This window comes from Musca autumnalis, unplaced genomic scaffold, assembly GCF_047663935.1.
Source record: "Musca autumnalis isolate F117 unplaced genomic scaffold, ASM4766393v1 scaffold_5, whole genome shotgun sequence".
Classification (NCBI taxonomy): Eukaryota; Metazoa; Arthropoda; class Insecta; order Diptera; family Muscidae; genus Musca; species Musca autumnalis.
In genome coordinates, this window is record NW_027412088.1 from 168,485,734 (window position 1) to 168,501,942 (window position 16,209).

Here is a 16,209-nt window from a genome sequence, read left to right on the forward strand (position 1 = left end):
AGGCACTGAGGCCCCACTTTGGGCGCCATTTGAATATAATAAATAACAAAGGGAAATGGATGGAATATTTTCGTTTGATTTTAACAAGAAAGATAAATGTTTTAAATAATTTTTTTTATCATTAAAGTTGAATGTTTGAATAAACAACATTAAAAATGATCTTCGCCCTAACAGGCAAAATTTCAAAAGATAAAAACGGTCTGAGCCCGGCTGGAATTTCTCGAAAACATATGAAAAAATGTTTTCACGGCGTGTTAGCGTTCAAAGCCAAACTCATAACGTCAAAGGCAGCGCAAACAACACGTTTGTCATGAAGAAATACAATTCAACGGCCAAATATTCGTTATTGTATAAAGACACATTTGCATTTGAAAAACCAAAAGTTCAAGGACAGAGAAGCCATTCCACAGTCGATATGTCAGAAGAGCTGCCCAACTATCAGCGAAACCGGTCACATAATTTGGTGTCTGTGTGGGTTCCAGTCCTTGGCTTTCCTTTTTCACTTGAAAAAAAAATTTCGATCATCAAGCTTAACTCTAAACGAGAAAATTAATAAAAAAACACTTAACATCTTTTCTATATGTCACAAATATCAAAACTTCGTATGACCAAGAACCCCACATTGGGCGCCAACTCAACTATTTAATGAAATACCTTACAGCTACTTAGTTTTAATAAAAGCTTTAGGAATAGGACAATGGGTAAGACGCAAAATATCTAACCCTATGGTTTGATGTCCCACATTCGGCGCCATATGGATTTGTTAAACAACCAAGGAGAAGAAATATTGTTGTTTGATTTGAATAAGAAAAAAAAAACAGATGTGAAAAATAATATTAATTTCATTATTAAAATTTATTGTTTGAATAAATAGTCCAAATATTTTCTATATCACGCACATCAAAAGTTCGTATGGCCAAGAACTTCACATTGGGCGCCAACTCATTTATTTCAAGAAATATTTTCATAGCTTATTACTTACTTACTTAGCTGGCCCATTACAGAACATTTGTTCCATAGACCGAACTAAGATAAGATCTCCAATTCTCTCTGTTTCGTGCTTCGCTTTTTGGAATACCGCGCCTTGTCATATCTTCATCCACGTGTTTGCGCCATCTATTCTTTGGCCTGCCAATTCTACTTGCACCGCCATGTGGCTCGAATTTATATGCCTTTTTAGGGGGTTCATCATCGCTCATTCTTATTATATGGCCTAGCCAACGCAATCGCTGCATCTCGATACGTTTAACTATACTGATGTCGTTGTATAGCAGATACAGCTCGTGGTTCATACGACGTCGATATTCACCGTCAACGCAGATCGGTCCGTAGATCTTTCGAAGAATTTTTCTCTCAAACACGCCAAGCACTGCCTTATCTGCTTGCGCAAGTACACAGGCTTCGGAACCATACATCAGCACGGGTAGTATCAGTGTTTTGTAAAGCGTTATTTTTGTTTGACGAGTTGTGGCTTTGTTTTTAAAGTGCTTACTTAAGCCAAAGTAGCATCTGTTGGCCAATACAATTCTTCTTTTTATTTTACAACTGATGTCGTTTGTTGTGTTTACGGCGTATACGAAGTCTTTTACTACCTCAAAATTATAGGAGCCAACTTCAACAGTTGGTCCGATCTCAATGGACGCATTGCGCGTCGACACCATCAGCTTGGTCTTCTCGCCGTTTACCGCCAGACCCAGTTTAGCAGATTCTCCTTCGACCTTCATAAAGGTATCGGTTACTTCTTTTACTGATCGTCCCATGATGTCTATATAATCAGCATAAGCAAATAACATGTGGCTATTGGTGTAGATTGTGCCACTTCTTTTGACATTTGCCTCTCGTATAACCTTTTCTAGCAGGATGTTGAAAAGATCACACGAAAGGCTGTCTCCTTGCCTGAAACCTCTTTTGGTACAAAATTCTTCGGAGAGGTTCTTTCCTATTTTAACTGAGGATCTCGTGTCAGTTAAAGTCATTTTACAAAGCCTAATGAGCTTTGCGGGGATACCAAAACATGGCCTGGAATACCTTTGAACGTAGTGGGCTGTCGAAGGCTGCTTTATAATCGACAAAAAGGTGGTAGGTGTCTCTTGGGTCTTCTCCAGAATTTGCCGCAGGTAAATATCTGGTCAATGGTGGACTTGCCAGGTCTAAAGCCGCATTGGTATGGTCCAATTATTTCGTTGACCCTGGGCTTTAGTCGTTCGCACAATATCCCTGACACTATCTTGTAGGCGATAGGGAGAAGACTTATGCCCCTATAGTTGGATCATAAAGTCTTATCTCCTTTCTTATGGACGGGACACAGGATGCTCAGGTTCCAATCGTCTGCTACGCGTTCTTCCTGCCAGATGGAGCTAACTAACTGATGAATACACCTTATCAGCGTGTCGCCTCGGGTTTTGAACAGCTCAGCGGGTAAGCCATCGGCTCCTGCTGCCTTATTATTCTTCAGCCGGTTTATTGCTGTCTTTACCTCATCTTGGCCGGGTGGTATACATTCAATACCATCTTCTGGAATTGGATCTGTGGTATCTTCGTCGACTTCGCTACTATTGGATACCAACAGTTTGGAAAAATGCTCTTTCCATATCCTTAGCACACTATCTGTATCAGTTACCATATTACCTTGCTGGTCTCTACAGGAGGATGATCTAGTTCCAAAGCCATCAGTTTGATGTTTCATTATTTGGTAGAATTTTCGGACTTCATTCTGTCTCCTGTACATCTCGATTTGTTCACACTCCCGCTTTTCCATATCTCTCTTTTTCCTGCTGAAAAGACGTTTCTCCTCTCTCCTTTTCTCCCTATACCTCTCTCGTGCGCTACGCGTTGCTACTGATTGTAAAGTAGCCCTATATGCCGCATTTTTCTCTTCGGCAGCACGAAACTCCTGGTCATACCATGGATTCCTTGGTGGAGGTCTCTGGTATCTAAGTACTGATTTTGTGGCTGTTTGCATGGAGTGGGCAATGTTTTGCCATTGTCCTGATATGTTATCGGGTCGAGGAGTGCTTTGATAAAATAGTTGGGCCAGTTGAGTGGAATATGCTGTGGCTATCTGTTGTGATTGCATCTTACCAATGTCCAACTTCCGTGTTGTGTCTGTTCGCATTTTGTTTGCTACGTTTAATCTGGTATGTACCTTTGCTGCAACAAGGTAGTGGTCCGAGTCTATGTTTGCACCTCGGAACGATCGTACATCCAACACGCTTGATGCATGTCTACCATCTATCACAACGTGATCAATTTGATTTCTTGTTCTTTGACCTGGCGAGAGACAGGTGCCCTTATGGATATCGAGATGCTTAAATCTGGTACTGCTAACTATCATGTTTCTGGCAGCTGCAAAGTCTATCAGCCTCATACCATTGTCAAATGTTTCACTGTGGAGACCTAATTTCCCGACTGTTGGGCCAAAGATATTCTCCTTTCCAATTTTGGCATTAAAATCGCCTAGTATAATTTTAATGTCATGGGCAGGGCAACGGTCATAAGTTTCTTCTAAGCGCTCGTAAAATATATCTTTGGTCTGTTCGTCCTTGTCTTCAGTGGGAGCATGAGCGCAAATAAAGCTGAAGAATTTTGCTTTTAATCGAATTGCAGCGAGTCTTTCATTCACTGGGGTGAAGCTGGAGACCAAATGTTTTAACCTCCGACCAACTACAAATCCGCAACCAAACTCATGCTTTGTGTCATGGCAGCTATAATACAGTGCGTCATCTTTAGGTGTTGTTGCGACGCCTTTCCCAATCCATCGTATTTCCTATATGGCAGTAATGTCGGCCTTGTACTTTTCATGTACATCTGCCAATGCGTAAACTGCACCTTCTCTATAAAGAATGCGAACATTCCAGGTGCAGATTCGCAGATCATGATCCTTAAAACGTTTCCGGGGGTCGTCAACTTTTGAGGGATTTGTTTTTCTTTTCTTTCGTTTTTTCATAGTAGGCTGTTTTTTTATAGGGGAGGGTTACTAACCCGACGCCCAAACCCAAGTTTTTAACGTTCTTATGGGTGAACGCGCGGCACATGTTAGCTCACTACCTTTAACGGGTTTTAAAGGCAGTTCCCCAGGTGACACCACGGGGATGTCAGTGTCCACTTGAGATGAAAGAGGGACCAAGATAAATCCTGGGCTTTGCCATGTTAAAGCCGGTCAAGACCGTTGCTTGGTATCATTCATCCCCTACGTCACCATATTTTCAATATCACGCGCATCAAAAGTTAGTATGTCTAAGAACCCCACGTTGGGCGCCAACACATTTATTCAATGAAATACCTCACAGCTTCTTAGTTTTAATAAAACCTATAGGAATAGAACAGTGTGTGGGATAAAAATAGTTATCTTAAGGGACTGGTGCCCCACTTTGGGCACCATTTTAATATGATAATCAAATCAACTAAAGAAATATCAACTTGATCTAAGAATGATATTTTAAAAACACCAAAAAATTCCACACAACTGAGACATACATAATTCCCTAGATAACTAGACCTTGCCCGGTTGCCTATGTTGGGCGCCATTTCATTCCCTGGACTGACAAATTTCTTGATAGGAAAAGCCTATTCTAATTGAAAGTCAATTTGTCTATATAGGGATTATTCTCTTTGAAAAAGTATCCGATTGCTCTTGGATTGATACCCTACGTTGGGCGCCATTTCCTACACTGAGACAAAGACTGGGCAATGTATTAACATTTGTACTATGGAAAAATCTCCGCTTGTTCATATGGACATATATTTAAGCCAGAGTAGACCTGTTGTTCTTCAATTTTAGGAATTGTCTTTTGCTAGAAATCCCCGATTAAAGTGTACATATTTTCTCTGAATAATGGTATAGGGAGAGAGAGGGAGAGAGAGAGAAAGATAATGACACTTGTTATTCATTGCGGTTGCTGTCTCATTGAATACCACCACCACCACCCTAGTCCGATTTGTTTTTGCTCCAAATCCCTGTTTCATAGTTTTGCAATTGCCATGGAGTCACAACAAGTCATAAATAATATCCCCAACAAAAAACCATCAATACCGTCATTACTATGCTTATCAATATGCAGCGGATCATATAACACACACAAAGAGTAATACAACAAAACAAATTCTCCCCCACAATAGAACACGAAGCCCAAAAAGTATTCAATATGGTGTTGAGAGATGTGCGTAAAAATTTATGGAACAAAAGGTTTGGATTACATTTCAAAATAGAAAATAAAGAAAAGACAGATTCCTTGCAATTCAAATTTGTATATTTTGAATTTTGCGTAGACGACTTCATTTCAAAGAACCCCTGCTGCTCGGCAAAACCTTCAATTGACATCACAACTTTCATAACAACACCAAAATATGTTTCAATTCTTATCTTATCTCCTGTTTTTGTTGTTAATCGATTTGTATTTTTGTCTCACCTCCAACCGTTTCGTAAACTGATTCTGCTAAGAAGCAGAAGAAGTTTCCCCATATCACTTAAATATGGCGGTTATTAACAAAGTTTTCGTTCGTGTATGTGTATTATGTTCGGGAGGTGACAAGTTCTGTTTTGGCTTACATTTTTTCTGTAGATAAGACCTTCTTCATGAAAGAAATTTTTTGAATATTGTGGAATCCCTTTTTTTTGAAAATGAGTTGCAGTCATTGGGGCTTTGGGCTTTGTAATGAATAAATGCCGCCGTTTGGGGAGTGATTCATGGTAGGGTGTGATTTTCGGTAGCTGATTGTTTTGGGTTCAAGGTTCGTTAAATATTTTCTTTGATTAGAAATTTATAAGAAATTATTTAGATAATTAAATGTAAAAAAGATTTTTTGCTAATGTGGCGCCCAAAGTGGGGCAAAATGTTCGATTCAACGACGCGATACACAAAAAATGCTAACAGTCAGGAGTAGGATTGATGGTTCAGGTGTTGAGGATGCATTCTTTTTTTGTAGAATAATTAACGCTTAGGTCTACTTTACTGACTATTGGAGAACTTGTGAAGAGATGAACTCCCTTGGGAAGATATTATCAAGATCAAGTTTTGGATAAGCCTTATTTGCTTTCCAGATATCAATTACGGCCATTTTTGTCCCAAGTTTCCTCTTTTTTACAGTCTAAGATCAAATTGTGGGAAACATTATTCGCTTTCGCGATATTGTCTACGGTTCCAATATCTTATTCACTACGGCACCACATTGGGCGCCATTTTTCACTGAGTGTGCTCCTATTGGAGGACTTGTAAAGATATTAATTTTTGAGAAACCCTAATCGTTCTCTAGATATTGGTCATGGCCCCACGTTGGGCGCCATGTTTGTCCCAAGTTTGCTCCTTTTAAAGGCTATTGGAGGTCTTGGGAATAGATTAAATTTCTCAAGATATATTTTTGAGAAACACTATACGTTTTCAAGATATTGTCTATGGGCCCTACGTTGGGCGCCATTTATTACACTTATCATCGGCTAAGTTTGCACTCTTTTTTTTTTGCAGACTATTGGAGAACTTGTGCATAGATCAACTTATTCCATCAAATTTTTAAGAAGCCGTATTTGCTTTCAACATATTGACTAAAGCCACACGTTGGACGCCACTTCCACTTATCTCCCATGAAGGTAGCACTTTTTTGCAGGCTATTAATGCTATTGTGGAGAGAGTTCACTCTTTTTACAGACAATTCGAGCACTAGTCAAGACCTTTTGCAAGATAGAATTTTGAGAAACCTTATTTGCTGTCAAGATATTGACTACGGTCCCACGTTGGGCGCCAATTTCACGGAGTTTGCTCCGTTTTAAAACCTATTTGAGCACTTGTGAAGATATTAATTTTTGAGAAACCTTAATAGTTATCGAGATATTAGTCAAGGTCCCACGTTGGGCGCCATTTTTGCCCCAAGTTTGCTCTTTTTAAAGACTATTGGAGGTCTTGGGAATAGATTTAATTTCGTAAGATATATTTTTGAGAAACCTTATACGTTTTCAAGATATTGTCTATGGGTCCCACGTTGGGCGCCATTTATTGCACTAAGTTTGCACTCTCTTTTTTTGCAGACTATTGGAGAACTTGTGCATAGATCAATTTATTCCAGTTCAAATTTTTAAGAAGCCGTATTTGCTTTCGACATATTGGCTAAAGCCACAAGTTGGGCGCCACTTCCACTTATCTCGCATGAAGCTAGCATTTTCTCAAACACTATTAAATCTCTTGTGGGGAGATTAACTTTCTTAAGATCGAATTTTTGAAAAGCCTTTTTCGCTTGCGAGATATTTGCTATCGATCGCACGTTGGGCGCCACTTATCTTTTATGAAGCTAGCACTTTTTTTATGACTTTTCGGCCACTTGTTCTTCATTGTTGTGGTTTCGCAAATGCGTTGCACAACTCACAACCCTAAATACTGCTCTAGCTAAAGAAGTAGGTTATCAAGGTGTGACCTTATATTTACCTAAAATTCAAAGCTGGTGTTTCTGGCAATGGGTTTATTAAACTTTTTTACTTTTTACGGTCTCTTCTTTACTCGTTTCTTCCATGCAAGCTTTGTAAGTTCATCTAATAAAATTTATGCGCGGAACACTCCTCTTCTTTCTTTCTGGTTGGTTGGATGGGGGAATATTTTTTAATGTTTGGGTTGTCTAGGTGAATGTAATTTATGATGTGTTACTAGTAACCAGAGAAAAAAAACAAACAACAACAAGCAAACAGACAATAAAAAGCAAACATTTTATTTCTTTGCTGCTTTTTTAGTTTGAAGGGGGTCAGCAGACAGAACATATTCCTAATGTAACTTCTTTAACCAAGTAGCCCAACCATAAAGTTAGCGAGCCAGCAAGACAAGACATGCATACATACATACATACATACAAGGAACGCAGCACATCAGTGTCAGTGTCATCTATTTGAACGGCAGTCATATAAAGTCTCACTGCATTAGCACACTCAATCATTTTTACGATGGTGTATGTCCGAAAGAAGTAGAACTTCCACTAAGGTGAGGCAAGCCAACTTAATGGGCGGTCGGGGGAAAGGAGAACGTACATACATACATATGTATGTACATACGTGATGACTGACTATCAAACATTTTCATATTTAGGTCAAAGTGTCAGCTTTCCTTAAAAGCCAAAAAACAAAACGAAAAAAAAAATAATAATAAATGTGTCTGTGGCCCAAACGAAGAAGGATATGACGATGGCACGTCTGACGATGGTTGTCTATTTGTTTTCTTGGAGGTTTCTTTTATGCGTGTATTTCTTGCATCTTGATAATATATATGGGAAAAATCTATGAGGTCTTCTCATAGAAAAAATATGGTCATCATGAAAGTTTTGTTCCCAAGATTGTATTATTGTGGGCATTTAGCATTCAAAAACATTGATGACCACCGAGGTGGCTTAACTGCCAAATGTATGTCCATCTGCTAAATGACAGCTTAGATGATATATGGTGTGAACGGTTAAATGGCTGGGACATAAACATTTCTTTATATGGGCTCTTGCTAGATGAGATCGTAAATTAGTTAATTTCTTTGGGTATGCGGAATGGTAATTTAATGATTTTTCTTATCAAAAAAGAAGAAAATAAAGGCGGAAAGACAAAACTCACGGGGAATTTTCGTTCAAAATAACTTCTATTGGGTATTATTTTGTCAAGAATTAGGACCTTAGGACCTCCTGGGAATAGTTTCACTAACTCGAACTTAAAAAAATAATTCATATATTTTGTCTAGAATTTCGTTCCAAAAACATTAGCTTGCAATATTTTAAATCGAATACAGGCAAAATAAAACCTAAGCAAACTTTTTCGTTTTGAAAAGTGCATACCCGTAGCATTAGCTTCTTTCAGTGTAAATATTATTTAATATTTACACATATTGCTAAACTGAGTCATCGACATTTCGAGTAATTGATTGGTATTTACAGGCAATTTGAGATAAGATAAGCGATACATAATTTCACATTTCAGTGAAACAAAAGTGCTAAACGATGAAATCAATAACCCCTTTTTCTCATTCAGAGATGGGGAATATTCTGATGAGTTATATTTTTTGGAAGAAGAATTGATTTTCTACAAAACATTAGCAGTGGAACCCCACATTGGGCGCCACTTTAATTTGAAAGTAGAAGTCTCGAATTTTCAAATAAAATTTTGCAATTCCAGAATCTATCTGAACATGTAAAAAAAAACTACCTTTTGAGAGAAGAGTTTTGAACTTTTATGGGGAAGGTATGATCTTTGAAATTTAGTTAAGTTTGGCCAACATATAACGAGGTGTAAAGTTTGGACGAATCGGTTGATCCGTTCATGTGTTATCGTGGTCACCAACCAGCTAGGCACGTAGACAGACAAAGAGACAGGCAGACGGACATGACTTAAATGACTTACATGGGTCTTCTAAAAGAATACCACGATGTCTTCTTAGAGTAGGCTATGAGGTGTTCTTAGAGAAAATAAGTAAGAGAGTATCAGTCAGCTTAGCCGAAAGAGATATACCCTCAGCCTATGTGAATTGTGACTTTCATCTACTGACAGATCAAATACTGGCTACAAAACCAAAATCCATTTGCCCAAAGAATTGTGTGGCCCTTTTTTGACATTTGAACTTGGGATCTCTTGGACCACTACACTATAGGTTAAAAGGGACATTTTAGGTGTACCCTAAGGAGAAGACCGATATGAACCATTTTCGAAGTTAAACTACAATTAGCCAAAATATTAGGAGATCCAAGTTTAGACCAAACCGGTTGCTCCGTTCAACAGATATAGCGTTGTTGTAACAGTGTTTTATTATTATGTTGGTAAGTTCGTTCTCTTGTTCAATCTGGCTCTGGGTCTATCTCCAGTTCCAGGAAAGTGGCTACTTCGATGGGATGTAACCACAGATCCACTGCAGTTAGATGAGTAGGTTTGGCGGGGCAGTTGAATAGGTGCTTAGTATCGTGTGGGCCAATGCCGCATACTGGGCAGATGTCTTGCTCGATGCGACCGATTCCCGGCCAATAGGAATTTAGGCGACTGCAATATCCCGAGCGTAATTGAGCCAAAACTACTCTGGTTTGTCGTGGCAACTGACGCTCTTCAGCTGCGATAGATGGGGGATGTACTCCGACGACTGTATTCACACAATAATTGCTTATGGCCTTGGCAACTGTGTCCATGTGAATGCTGTGCAAACCTGCCTGATATGCCTGTCGATCTAGAGGTTCTCTCCTATATTGTTGGACCTCGGTCTCTAGAGCATGAATATCCTTCTTGATATGCCTGGGTGTATCGATGGCCAGCCGATGGGGATTGGGATGGCTCTCACGGTAACACCCGACCAAGTACTGCAACGATAGCATCTCATGTTGTCGTACTGGAAGAATCTTTGCCTCCTCATGTAGATGGCACACTGCAGATTTGAAGCGGCACCCTGTTGCTGTTCTCAGGGCGGCGTTCTGACAAATTTGAATCTTATCCCACTGCGTGTCACATAAATTCGGGGACCAAACTGGCGGCGCATAGCTTACCACAGACTTTCTTTATCTGCACCCCAAGTGCTGCCGGCTAGGGACTTGAGGACCTTGTTTCTACATTTCAGTTTATCGCAGATAGCTAGTGCATGCGCCGACGACGATAAAGTGGTGTCGAATGTAACACCCAGAATTTTGGGTAAGTTTGTGGTCGGAATTCTGCTACCATCGACCCTGATATTCAACTCTCTTGAATACTGCGCCGTCCATGTGGTGAACAGAGTGGCCGTCGATTTAATGGCGGATATCTGCATATTCCTCGCGTGGAAAAATGTGGTAAGATCGGTTAAATAGGAGTTCAGTCTCTCACAGATGTCATCAGGGTAGGTACCTGACGCCAGGATCGTACAATCATCGGCATACGTTACGATTTCAATGCCGTCTGGAGGTGGCGGAATACAGGAAAGGTAGAGGTTAAACAGTTCCGGAGATATCACACCTCCTTGGGGAACTCCCTGTTTCTCTCTACGGGCTTGGACTTCTTGTTCCTGAATTCCACATACGACTGGCGACCACACATATAGATGATTATCCAAAGTTTCAGACTTGGCCGGAGGGTTGTCTGCTCGATGTCCTCGAACAGCGTGGTGTGCTTGACAGTATCAAAGGCTTTTGATAAGTCAAGCGCCACCATCACTGTTCTATCACTCGGCCGCTCCTGGTTGAGTCCTCGGCAAATATGTGTGGAGATGGCGTGCAGCGCTGTTGTCGTGCTGTGCTGCTTACGGAATCCATGCTGATGATCGGCAACTTGATAGCTATTTCTAATGCTGGGGAGGACTACGGCCTCAAGGGTCTTCGCTACAGTTGACAAAAGCGAAATCGGCCTGTACGATACACCTTTGCTGGTATCCTTGCCTGGCTTCAGTAGCGGGACCACCCTGCCCATTTTCCACACTTCGGGAACAATAAGGGTTGCTAGCGACAGGTTGAGAACTTTAGTGAGATACTCCACTCCCGGCTCATCCAGCTGATTCAACATTACCATGGAAATTCCGTGAGGGCCCAACGCTTTGGTTGATTTGGCGTTCCTGATGACATTGTAAACTGTGGTGGTTCATCCTCGGCAGGAAGAGATCTAATGCGACGTAAAACTCTTCTCTTCGCCCTGTCACTCTCGGGGTGCTCGACAAACTGTCGATTGAAGTAACTTGCACACCTCTTCGGGTCAGTCAAGGTAACGTCGCCAAACGTGCTCCAATGTTGCAACTCTTCAGATGATTTAACCACTTGTTTCGCTTATGTTCGCCGACCAGCCTGTTAACTTCCAGTGTCAGCTCCCTGACTCTGGGGTCGTCGGGGTTGGTTCGACGAAGCTCATCACGCTCATTTCCTAATCCCATCGCCTCTGCAGGGAAATTTGGTCTTACTTCGGGTATTAGACCAGCAGGTATATGGCGAGCGGCTGCAGCATTGATGATCCCTCGGAACGTCCTTTCCGCTACCCGAACATCAAAAGGATTGGGCAATTCTCTGAAGCGGTGATTGGTGAACTCTCTGGAACCCGGCCAATCAGCTTTCTTATGATTGACGAATGTGCGGCGTTCAGAGGTAATGAAATCGGGTGGTCTGCTAATGGAGACAATTATGGGGAGATGGTCTGATGCAAGGGAAATGACGGGTTGCCAGGTGACGTCATTTGCCAGACCAGGTGACACGATGGTTATGTCTGGCGAGCTGTGACACTTTCCTCTAATTCTGGTAGGGGCGTCCTAACTGAGCGAGCAAAACGTAGAGTTATCAATCTGCTCAGCCAGCGCTATACCCCTCTGGTCGTTTCCGAGGAAAGCTTATTCCCCCACCTCCACATCTGGTGCGATCCTTCCTTATTACGTTGTAACCATCGCAACGTACTGAGCTGTCGTCCAGCATGGTTTCCACTATTTCATCGATCTTACCTCGGAGCCTATTGTAATTAAATTGCAAAAAGAATGCATTTTCTGGGATTGGAACAACAACGGTTGGTGTTAAGTGCTGTGCGTGCGGCTGCTGTTGGGGGGACTGCGGGGGAGTTTCGTAATCTGACGACGAAGGAGTTTCGTAATCTGACGACGACTCACTGGGGGCTGTGTTCGCGCTGCATGCAGCAACATAGTCCCTATCGTAGTCACCGCTGGCAGCTGCTGGCCGGAACGCTGATGTTGAGTGGTCCCGGGTCAATCCGGTGCAGAGAACCTTCTTGTAGAAGACCATCAATGTTTTTTATAGAAGACCTCAAGATCTTCTTGTGGAAGACCACCAGTTTTTCTTATAAAAAAGGTAGAAGGGTTCGTATGGAAGACAGAATGTCTTCTTTTAGATGACGAAGACCTTCTTATAGAAGACCGAAGATCTTCGTTTAGAAACCGGAAGTTCTCATAGAGTACAGGAGATCTGCCTGCAACAAACGGAAGGTCTTCTTATAGAAGACGGAATGAATTCTTTTAGAGGCAGAAGGTCTTCTAGATGGCCATGAACACTTGTTATAGAGATATTCTTATAGAAGACACTGAGAGTTTTTATAGAAGACCATGAGGTCTTCTTATAGAGGACTATGAGATCTTTTTATTGAATACAATGAAGTCTTCTTAGAGAAGACCATGAGGTCTCTTACAAAGGTTCATGAGGTTTTCTAAGGAAGGCCACAATGTCTTCTTATAGAAGACTACACAATCTTTATATAGAGGATCATACGGTCTTTTTATAGACCATGAAGTCTGCTTATAGAACACCACAAGGGAGATCTCTTTACAGAACACCAAGAGGTCTTCTTATAGACGTCAATGAGGTCTTATAGGAGACATGAGGTTTTCTACCATGAGTTCTTTTTATTGAAGACCACGAGACCTTCATAAAGAAGAGTATGCATTCTTCTTATAATGGCCGTGAGGCCATTCTTATAGAAACCCATGAAGTCTTCAGAAGACAATGAAGTCTTCATACAAAATACCAAGTTCGTCTTAAAGAAAACAGTATATCTTTATATGGATATCACGAGGTCCTTTGATAGGAGACCATGAAGTCTTCACATAGAAGACAATGAGAACTTCACAAGAGAAGTCATCTTAGAGAAGATCATTTGGGCCTTCCTATATGATGTTCTTCTAGAGGTCTTGTTGTTGGAGACTATAAGTCCTTCATAGAGAAAACCATGTAGAGTACGCCAAAGGGTCTCCCTCTGATAGTATACCAAGAAGTATTCTTAGAGTAGACCAAGCGGTCTTCTTATGGAAGACCATGAAGTCTGTCATGTTTGCTTATATGACAAGTAATCACGATATGATAGTAGATGATGACAGTAGGAATTTCACTTTTCTTCATAATTTTTTTATTTTTATAAAAGCTTTAAAATATTTTTTGCAACAGTGTTTATATTTTTTCTTCTTTTTGTCCATTTCTTTACAGGTAAATAAATAAAATTCCATCACATACGTAGACTACAAGCAACAACTACTTGGTATTCATGTTGTCACTCTAAGTAAGTAATCAATGACAATTAATTGTCAATTTTTCCCTTTTTTTCAAAATGCAGCTACAAAGTTGGCGACGTAAAAAATTATACAAAATTCTTCTCACCCGCCTCAATCCATGAAAGCCACCCTACTGAAATTATTCAACCATAACTCGAAGCCTAGACAACAAATTCATTGGAATTTGTCACGCTTTTCCAGCTGCCATGTCAATTTTGTTTTATTTTTACCACATTTGACAGATCAACTTAAATTTTGTGTGTGTGTGTGTTTTGGAATTCAACGGCGTGATGGGGCACAGGTGTTTTGCTTGGATTTCCATACTGCCATCACCATGAACATCTACATATCTTCTCCCTCTCCTCGTGTCGGCATAGCGTTTATCTATTTTGGTATATGCCCATTTATAACTCTAATCCAAATTTAATCAAATTCTAGCAAAGTGGCTGTGAGTGGAATGAATGAATGGAATGTATGGGTGGCGGATACATTTCGATATGAGGTAATCTATTTTGGCTTAAAGCCAAATTACCTATTAGCACGTGCGCTTATTTAATAATCAAATGAAAGCAAAGCCAACAAAAATGAAATCTGGAGAGAAAAATTATTTATTGGCATAAAATTCCACAAAATAGGTGTTGTCATAACTGATGAGATTCATATGGATTCAAATTCTGGACTTGTTGGGGACTTCAAATATTTTTAATATCGAAATAAAAAAAAAAAAAAAAAAAACAAAATCCTCTAACAATCCTGAGATTCTTCCAACTGAAATGAAATGCTGAGGTCATTTTCGTATATTCCATTTCTATGTTGCTATTACAACCGATGACATCACATTGAATGTCGGTCATTCATAGTTTCCTAAGAACTACAACAAAATTCTAATGCATTCTTCAAACACTTTGCAAAAAAAAAATCTCAAATTGCCATTCCATTCAGATGTTTTATGTTTCTTTGCTACATTTTCCATATTTTTGGGTCATCCAACCCATCCGTCCATTCATTCATTCCAGTAATTTTCTTTTTCATTTAATGCCGCAGCGTATAATGTTTACAATTTTCAAAACTGCAGTAAAAAAACCAACAACAAGCAAAACAATCATCAAAAGTTGAATGATCTGTGGGTGCAGAACACAACGAACGGAACGGCTGCTTTGAATAATAAAGAGCTCCTCAACTCTGTAAAAAAAAACAACAATAAACAAAATAAACAGAATGTTGTTGTTGCGGCGGAATTGGGTTACATTTTGTAACGCCCCAATAATTGTAAATACAATTAATTTTATTCAGATTTTGTAGGAAGAGATTGAGATTTGGATTTTGTTTGGTGAAAAAAAAACACATTGCAGAAAACATTCGCATAGAAGAACATGAAATCTTTTTCTGGAAGACCAGAAGGCCTGCATGTAGAAGACCTCAACGTCTTCTTATGAGAGACCACAAGGACATTTTATGGAAGACCACAAGACCTTCTTAAAAAGGAAGACCACATGGGCTTCCAATAGAAGATCTCAGAGTCTTCTAATAGAAGACCACAGAGTCTTCTAATAGAAGACCACATAGTCTTCCTACAGAAGACCACAAGGACTTCTGTTAGAAGGCCGCAAAATTTTCTAACCACACTGTCTTCTTTTCCAAAACTTCAAGTTCCTCTTATAGAAGACAGAAAGACAGACTATCTTCTTATATAAGTTAGAATATCTTCTCATGTAAGACAGTAGATACGCTTAGACGGAAGGTTTTCCTATAGAAGATCATGAGTTCGTCTAATAGAAGATCAGAAGGTCTTCCTATAATAGGCAATGACATCTTCTCATAGAAGGCCATGATGTCTTCTCATTGAATATCATGAGGTCCTCTCATAGAAGACGATGAGCCCTTCTCATAGAGGCCATGGGGTATTCTCATAGAATTCAGAATGTGTTCTTATAGAAGACAGACAAAAGGTCTTCTCATAAGAGGCAGAATGTCTTCTTATAGAAGACATAACGTCTTCTGATGGACGACAGAAGGTCTTCTTATAGAAAACAGAAGGTTTTCTTATAGAAGACAGATGGCCCTCTTATGGAATACCAAAGTGTCTTCTTATAGAGGACAGAAGGTTTTCTTATAGAAGACTGAAGATCTTCTTATAGAAGACAGAAGGTCTTCTTATAGAAGACAGAAGATCTTCTTATAGAAGACTGAAGATCTTCTTATAGAAAACAGAAGGTCCTTTTATAAAAGGCGGAAAGCATTCTCATAGAAAGCGGAAAGTCTTCTTATGGAAGACAGAAGGTCT

The 16,209-nt window shown here is 40.0% G+C and overlaps 2 protein-coding genes across 8 annotated transcripts in view; both read left to right on the forward strand.

The window, feature by feature from the left end:
• cora (erythrocyte membrane protein band 4.1 like coracle) overlaps positions 1–16,209 on the forward strand; it is a 189,732-nt gene that overhangs the window by 14,113 nt on the left and 159,410 nt on the right. The window lies entirely within an intron of this gene.
• Positions 13,861–16,209, forward strand: part of LOC141386521 (uncharacterized) — a 61,321-nt gene continuing 58,972 nt past the window's right edge. Inside the window, exon 1 of the mRNA XM_073955127.1 lies at positions 13,861–13,933. The gene's annotated coding sequence lies outside the window, so the exon portion shown is untranslated. The remainder of the gene's footprint in view (positions 13,934–16,209) is intronic.